This window comes from Cyprinus carpio, chromosome A10 (assembly GCF_018340385.1).
Source record: "Cyprinus carpio isolate SPL01 chromosome A10, ASM1834038v1, whole genome shotgun sequence".
Classification (NCBI taxonomy): domain Eukaryota; kingdom Metazoa; phylum Chordata; class Actinopteri; order Cypriniformes; family Cyprinidae; genus Cyprinus; species Cyprinus carpio.
This window is the reverse complement of record NC_056581.1, coordinates 14,843,398-14,852,137: the sequence shown is the minus strand read 5'-3', so window position 1 is coordinate 14,852,137 and position 8,740 is coordinate 14,843,398. Positions and strand designations below refer to the sequence as shown.

Genomic DNA, 8,740 nt, shown 5'->3' with positions numbered 1-8,740 from the left:
TTGACTTCAGGAAGAGACAGCAGCAGCCCTATACTCCTCTTATGATCAGCGGGACCCCTGTGGAGAGGGTGAGCAGCTTCAAGTACCTCGGTGTAAACATCTCAGAGGACCTGACTTGGACAACACACATTCAAACTCAGGTTAATAAAGCCAGGCAAAGACTGTACCATCTGAGACAGCTGAGAAAATTCAGGGTTTCACCTGCAATCCTGAAAACTTTCTATTCAGGGGCCATAGAAAGCGTATTGACTCAGTGTATATCAGTGTGGTATGGGAACAGCTCCAGTCATGTCTGCAAAGCCCTGCAGAGAGTTGTGCGCTTAGCTGAGCGCATCTCAGGGTCTGCTCTCCCCTCTCTGCAGGACATCTACCTCAAACGCTGCAAAAGCAGAGCTGTTAAAATAATCAAGGACTCCATTCACCCCAGTAACCATCTTTTCACTTTGCTGCCATCTGGTAAGCGTTTCCCGTAGCCTGATGTCAAAAACTGAGAGACTTAGGAGGAGTTTCTTCCCCCAGGCTATCAGGCTCCTAAACTCAAAACCAGCCTCTTAACATCTTCATGTCTCCACTTAATATTCACTTTATCAGTAAGATATTCATCATTCACTACCTCACATTGACATACTGAAAGTGTCAACCTGTTTGCACATTTGCCTCTTGTACATTCCTGTGTATCTTAATATTTAAGACTACAGTTTACTTTCATGCACATTATTTTCCACTATATATTTAATTCTACAGTATACATCTCTTTTATATATTTTATATTTCATTCTTATATTTTTATTGTTTACTTTTATTTCATTGTTTCATAGCTATATTTATGTATATTTTCATCTGTGTTGTATTCTTTAATAATTGCACTGTCAATGGAGCGGACCTGACTCACATTTCACTGCTGGTTATATATGCTCTATATAATTGTGTATGTGACAAATAAAAAATCTTGAATCTTGAATCTTGAATCTTGATTGTTTGAAAGAGAACTCCCCATTTGGGCACTGATTTGGGCTATTGGTAAACTTGGAAACCATCTAAACATCAACTGATAATGTTTTGCATGTTTGTAGACTGTTTATTAACATGACATACTACTTACAAAGCATTATTTAATGAAATATTTAACCTTGTTGTAAAGTGTACACTAGTCCAACATTAACTGATGTTTAAATAGAGAGTAAAAAAAACAAAAAAAAAAAAAAAAAAAAAACACTATAGGCTATTCTTACACTTGGAGCTCATTATATTGAAGTAAAAATCCAAACACCAGAAGCAACACTCTCAGTGTTCTTTCATTGAAAAGTATGCATTTTATTTATTCACAGGCTATATGGTTGAAATAATATTTTAGGTGAAAACCTTAAGTGCCATTGTTTAAAAAAAAAATGCATCATAGAAATGTTTCATAGACCTTCAGTTGTCATGCTTTAAAATCCAATGGACAGACATAGGCCTATATTATTGTACATTACAAATATTTGGATCGTCCCTTATTCAAGAATAAACATTATAAATAAAGAATAAAAGAAAGAACCTCTATTAGCCCTTATTTTCCATTTCTGAAGTTAATTTGCAACTCTAATGATGATGTGACTCCCCTGACAGTGGCACGTTCCTCATAAAAAAAATAAAAAATAAAAATAAAAATAAAATAAATAAAACCTTGTTAGAGCTATGTGAGCGATTAATTATTTTAAAAAAGAAAAAAAAAAGTGTGTGCTTGGTTTCCGAAATGGAAAACTAATACAGATCAGATACAGATAAAAAAATGATATGATGAAAAAGTCATGATAACATATTATTAATTCATAGAAATTATTTAAGCAATTAAAACCTTTTTTTTAAAAATACCATATTCAACTTGAATATGGTATTTAAAAAAAAAAATTCAATACTATTAAACTGACTTTAAAATCTCAGGGAGTTTATAAGTTGAAACAGTAAAATGTCACAGTGCATGTTAAATAGTCTAAATGAACTTGTATCTTATGTAGTATCTGAAGACCTTGATTGCATGTTAGCATAAAACTAACAATATATTGTGACTTTTTTTTTTTTTAATGAACAATTCCTGTAGCTCTATCTTTACTGGTTCTATTTTTAGAAGTCCTAGCTCTCCATAAACACTCACTTCCTCTATATGCTGTATCAGACCTAGGTGGCCTCCAACTGTTCGACTTAGCAGATTGTCTCCCCCCAACTTTACCACTGTAATCCTAAAATGGCAGTCCAATGTTTTCATGCCTCTTCTCAATTGGGTTCTAGCCATAAATTGTCCATTTTTTAGATTTTTTACTAATTGACTTTGAGGAGTTTTCGTCACTGGCTTAAGTTTAGGCTTTCAACGTAAACCATTGTATGTTGTCTCCGTCATAATAGATGTGTCTGCTCCTGAGTCAGTTAATTAATTGTCGTTCGCAATGGTGGTTCATTGTTTGCTACCACCATATCGACAGTATTAATACATATGTTTTTCTCTGTCACTGATATGAGGAACAAGCTCTCCACTTCCTCTGTTACTTCTCTGACACTCTTAGTGAAGCATACCGAAGCAAAATGGCCAATTTTGTGACATTTATTGCATTCCTTACATCTGGCTGGACATTTGTCTGGCTGTGAATGCAAATGGCCACATCTACCACATTCTTTTTCTTTTTATTTCCACTCATTTGTTGGCTCCTGCAAAAATAATGCTTTGCTTTTACAACATCAATACTCCCTGTTGCTGCTGAGGCTTTAATTGGACTTGTGCTATTTTGTGCTCCAAATCTCAAATCCTCAACCACATTAAATCTTTTGGGGTGAATTATGTCTTATTCCTCTCATCGCGAAGCAAACAGTAAAATAAAGTAAAAAAACTTGAAGAACAATCTCGCTGCGTTGTCTTCTGTTGTGTGGGGTGTGTGAAAAACGGACATCGCGTTGTTTTCATATGGATTACTTTATCACAGAATATTTGTTTTTGGCAGCACTTGTTTAGTTTAAAAGAAGACATGTCAGGCTTTCTATAGATATCTGTCTCATGTCTCTGTGTTGAGTATTCACTGAGTTACAGTTCATTTTAATGACGCGTTTGTAACTGAAGATCAGCGCAGACAAAGGCTGCAGACAGCACTCCTTGTTTGTTATCTTTATTTTATAAGTGCACAAAGTTTTGTTGTTATTATGTCTGTATACAAAAAAAAGTAGACCCTTTACAGATTTGATTGATGTATTGCTCTTATCTGTACGATCAAAACTGAAAGTGTAATTTAAGTTCTTTTCGGGGTTATCAGGAGAAAATACCTCAAAACGCGTATACGCGTTAATCGACTTCAGAGGGTTAACAAGTTCATAGTGTCTAGACATATCCACTGCCGCTTTTAGAGTTAAATCACTGTGCATTTGCATTTTCTGAGAGGGACTCTTATCAGCTATTCCAATCACTATCCTATCATGAATTTCCTCATCCATACATCTGAAATTGCAATGCTCAGCTAGCTCATAGAGGTATCTTATATAGCTTTCCACCGTTTCATTGGCCTCCTGTACATGTGAGTGAAAGCGGGCATGTTCGAATATGACGTTCCTTTTTGGCACAAAATAGTCATCAAACTTTGCGATGGTTGCATCGTGAGTTACAGCTTCATCTTACCCAAAGATGAATGACTTAATGATATGTTCTGCCTCCGGGCCCATACAGTAGATCAGAGCACTTACTTGGACATCCGCGCTATCTGCGTTTAGCTTGCTAGCAATCCAGTAGTTGCAGAAAAAAATACATGCGTAAAAATACATTTCTATGCTGAACGTAGTCCATGACAGTCAGATAATGGCTGGATTTTGTGGTAACGTTACATCCAAATGCTCACCTATTATTCATCGACCTCAAATATGGCTTATCATCTGAAATATATAAGTAGTAGCAACTTTACATGGTCACTCAATCTGATGTTAACCTAGAAAAATGTGCGCTATTGAAGTGTCTGTGCGGAGTGTGAAAGCTGAAGAGTAACGGAATGCATAGTCGATAAACGGAATGCATAGTCGATATAAAAACTGGATGACGAGTAATTTCTTACTGCTAAATTTCTTACTGCTAAAAACAGAGGTGTTAATTATAGGGCCTAAAAGCTCTGCATGTAATGACCTAGAATGCTGTCTAAGCCTTGATGGCTGCTCTGTCAATTCTTCGTCATCAGTTAGGAACCTAGGTGTGCTATTTGATAGCAACCTTTCCTTAGAAAGCCACGTTTCTAGCATTTGTAAAACTGCATTTTTCCATCCCAAAAATATATCTAAATTACGGCCGATGCTCTCAATGTCAAATGCAGAAATGTTAATCCATGCGTTTATGACCTCATGATTAGACTATTGTAATGCTCTATTGGGTGGTTGTTCTGCACGCTTAGTAAACAAACTCCAGTTAGTCCAAAATGCAGCAGCTAGAGTTCTTACCATTGTTAGGAAGTATGATCATATTAGCCCGGTCCTGTCAACACTGCACTGGCTCCCTATCAAACATCGTATAGATTTTAAAATCTTGCTTATTACTTATAAAGCCCTGAATGGTTTAGCACCTCAGTATTTGAACGAGCTCTTGTTACATTATAGTCCTCCACGTCCGCTCCGTTCTCAAAACTCTGGCAATTTGATAATACCTAGAATATTAAAGTCAACTGCGGGCGGCAGATCCTTTTCCTATTTAGAGCCTAAACTCGGGACTAACCTACCTAAACATTGTTCGGGAGGCAGACACACTCTTGCAGTTTAAATCTAGATTAAAGACCCATCTCTTTAACCTGGCTTACACATAACATACTAATACACTTCTAATATCCAAATCCGTTAAAGGATTTTTAGGCTGCATTAATTAGGTAAACCAGAATCGGGAACACTTCCCATAACACCCGATGTACTTGCTATATCGTTAGAAGAATGGCATCTACGCTCATATTAGTCTGGACGAGATGGCGATCCGATGTCACCGTGGCCACCAGATCCAGTCTGTATCCAAGTCAGATGGTCACTGCAGTCACCCGGATCCAGTATGTATCCAGCCCAGATGGTGGATTAGCACCTAGAAAGGACCTCTACAGCCCTGAAAGACAGCGGAGACCAGGACTAGAGCCCCAGAGACAGATCCCCTGTAAAGAATTTGTATATGTGGTGTTTAGTTATAAGACCACAGGAAACAGATGATTCTTCTGCACAACCTGACTTTGCTGCAGCCTGGAATTGAACTGCTGGTTTCGTCTGGTCAGAGGAGAACTGGCCCCCCCAACTGAGCCTGGTTTCTCCCAAGGTTTTTTTCTCCATTCTCTCACTGATGGAGTTTTGGTTCCTTGCCGCTGTCGCCTCTGGCTTGCTTAGCTGGGGACACTTCATTTACAGCGATATCGTTGACTTGATTGCAAATTATTGCACAGATACCATTTAAACTGAACTGAGCTGCATGATGACATCACTGAATTCAATGATGAACTGCCTTTAACTGTCATTTTGTATTATTGACAAACTGTTTTCCTAATTAATGTTGTTCAGTTGCTTTGACGCAATCTTTTTTGTTTAAAGCGCTATATAAATAAAGATGACTTGACTTGACTAGCGCTCTCACAGTATGACAGATGGAGGTGTTAGTGCAGTCACTTGCTCTTAAAATACTCCGTCATTTTGGTCATACATAAACATTTACATTTAGTCATTTAGCAGACACTTTTATCCAAAGCGACTTACAAATGAGGACAATGGAAACAATCAAAAACAACAAAAGAGCAATGATATATAATTGCTATAACAAGTCTCAGTTAGCTTAAAGTCAAGTCAAGTCAAGTCTGCTTTATTGTCAATTCTTCCACATGTACAGTACATACATACAGAGAATCGAAATTGCGTTACTCTCAGACCCCCGGTGCATACAGATAACACTAACAGTAGAAATGCAGTACACGTAGCAAGGGCTTTTAAATAATATAATTAATAAAAAGAAAACAGATAGAATAGAAAAAGAATAGAGCAAGCTAGTGTTAGAGGTCTTTTTATAATTGTCTAATAAATGAAAAGAAAATAGAATACAAAAAGATTAGAAAGGTAATTAGAATTTTTTTTAAGAATAGAATTAGAATAGTGAGTGCTAAAGCTTCTAGAAGGCACATAAGTCTGAAGTAATGAATTTAGGTAAAGGGGTGTAGAGCCAGTGGTGGTTTTGTTGGCAAACATAAATGCCTTGAATTTTATGCGAGCGGCTATTGGTAGCCAGTGCAAATTGATAAACAGAGGTGTGATGTGTATTATTTTATACATTCTTTTTTTATACATCTTTCGAATTTTGTAAAAGCCTATACATTTATTTGTGTGCACTCATTAACTATAACAACAAAACATTGCACTTTTGTAAAACAATGAAAACAAACAGGATGCGTTTTCTGCCATCTCGGGCTCTGTGAATTTGAGTGCGAAACTCCATGTATACTTGCCTTACAGAAATGAATATATATATAGAGAGAAAGAGAGATTGAAATGTCTACTTTCAAATTAAACAATTCAAATCTTATATATATATATATACATATATATTCTCAGATTTAAATATTAGAGATGACAAGTCAGTGTTGCCAAATTCATCTCTTAAAATGAAAACACTAGTTTATCAATGGATTATTAAAATGTTAATGCAGTTTAATCTTACCGTTTTCCCTGACACATTCATTATCATTACTTCTGCCGGTGTGCTGTGGCAAGCTTTATGCGTGCGCTTGATTGCTTATGTAGGCAATTAATAGTTCAATAGCAAGATTTAAATGGTTATATTAATAAACATGTGATTAGTTGACTAATGCTTGAAATGAATGACTACTACTCGACCAGAAAAAAAATGTTCAGTCGAGGGCAGCCCTAATGAAAAGTGAATATATATATATATATATATATATATATATATTTATGGTTCATTATGAAACTGTTGTGGAACAGATAAGACTATTGAGGGCCACCACAGTCTACATAATTAATGGTAAAATAAAAATTACAAAAATAAAAAATTATTACAAAAAATATAGCATGAATACTGTATAGGTCCTATATGGTCACATCAAGGTTGAAAGTGTTGGAGAAAAATAAAAGTCATTATGCAGCATCAGAGTGGGCGGTAGATGGGTTGGTCAGTCTGATCCAGACACTATATAAATGAAAGGACATTAAGGAAAGCAGAACAAACTCCTAACAGGAGATGACTCACACATGGCCTATGAGACAGAGGATGATGACATTCAATACTGCTTTCCTGCCATCAACTCATCATGTATCAAGGGAAAACGCTCCAGTCATGAATACAATATCATTTATGTGTTTGTATCATTGTTGTCAGCATGGACTGTGTTTCTGAACCTGCTGGTGATCATCTCCATCTCTCACTTCAATAAGCTTCACACTCCAACCAACCTGATCAATTTTCTCTCTAGCTGTGGCTGACCTGCTTATTGGACTTGTGATGCCCATAGAGGCCACAAGGCTGATTGAGATGTGTTGGTACTTTGGAGACACTTTCTGTGGACTCTATTCAATATTTATTTGGATGCTTCTCTCAGCTTCTCTTAGTAATTTAGTTTTAATTGCTATTGATCGTTATGTGGCTGTTTGTCACCCTTTACTGTACCCACAGAAAATAACCATGACTAAAACATTAATAAGCATCTGTCTGATCTGGGCTTGCTCCTCAACTTATAACACTTCCTTTGTAATTAATAATGGTTATTTTGATATTCCACGCAAAATACACATGTGTTATGGAGAGTGTTCTGTTTTGGTGGGTTTTGCTTGGAGAGTGACTGATCTGTTCATGTGTTTTATTATTCCTTGTATCCTGATCATATCTTTATATTTGAGGATTTTCTATGTTGTACATCAGCAAGTGAAAGTTATAAACACCCTGATGAAGGGGGGAAAATGCGTAAATGAAGCTACAGTGAGAAAGAAATCTGAGAGCAAAGCTGCTCTGACATTAGGGATCATTGTCACAGTTTATTTGCTTTGTTGGATTCCGTACTATATCTGTTCCATATCAGCAGTTTCTTCAACAATCGTAAATGTTTTGACATGGGTTGTGTATATTAACTCAGGTCTGAATCCTATGGTCTATGCTTTATTTTATCCCTGGTTTAAAAAGACAGTTAAACTCATCTTAACTCTGAAAATATTTCAGCCAGCATCCTCTCTGGTCAATATTTTTACAGAACATCAATTGTAATTAAACTGTTAAAGCCATCATTCTGAGAACAATTTCACAAAAACTGCAATTGTTATAAATTCATAAAGGTAAATAGTTATAATTTACACTACATGAATTTTAATATTATATAGTTTGTTTCATTGAGTATCACTCCTTTATAATTATACTCTGTTCAAATGCAGGTTTTGTCAGAATTTAACAATTAAGCAAACTTATTTTCACACAGTAAGTTTAAATGACAAAATGTTTAGTTGTGTAACATTAGCTTATTAAGAAAATTGAGCAATAATGACAAATCTTGTATTAATCATGCTGAATCTGTGTTGATATAAATCAAAAACACAATGACAAAAAGACGACAGTCATATAGAACTATGTGTAAGGATCAAATGTATTATCATGGTGGTTCATCACAAAGTGAATAATTAAAATGGCTTACAGCACACCTCAGATTAAAACATCTGAAGCAATGTAATTTCAGATTCATCCAAAAGGCATTTAAAGGGTGGAGCTACACACAAAGGTAAAGCC

General features: G+C 35.9%; 1 pseudogene; it reads left to right on the top strand.

Moving 5' to 3' along the window:
• The first annotated feature begins 7,173 nt into the window (after positions 1 to 7,173).
• LOC109048038 lies at positions 7,174 to 8,227 on the top strand (annotated as a pseudogene).
• Positions 8,228 to 8,740: the final 513 nt, after the last annotated feature.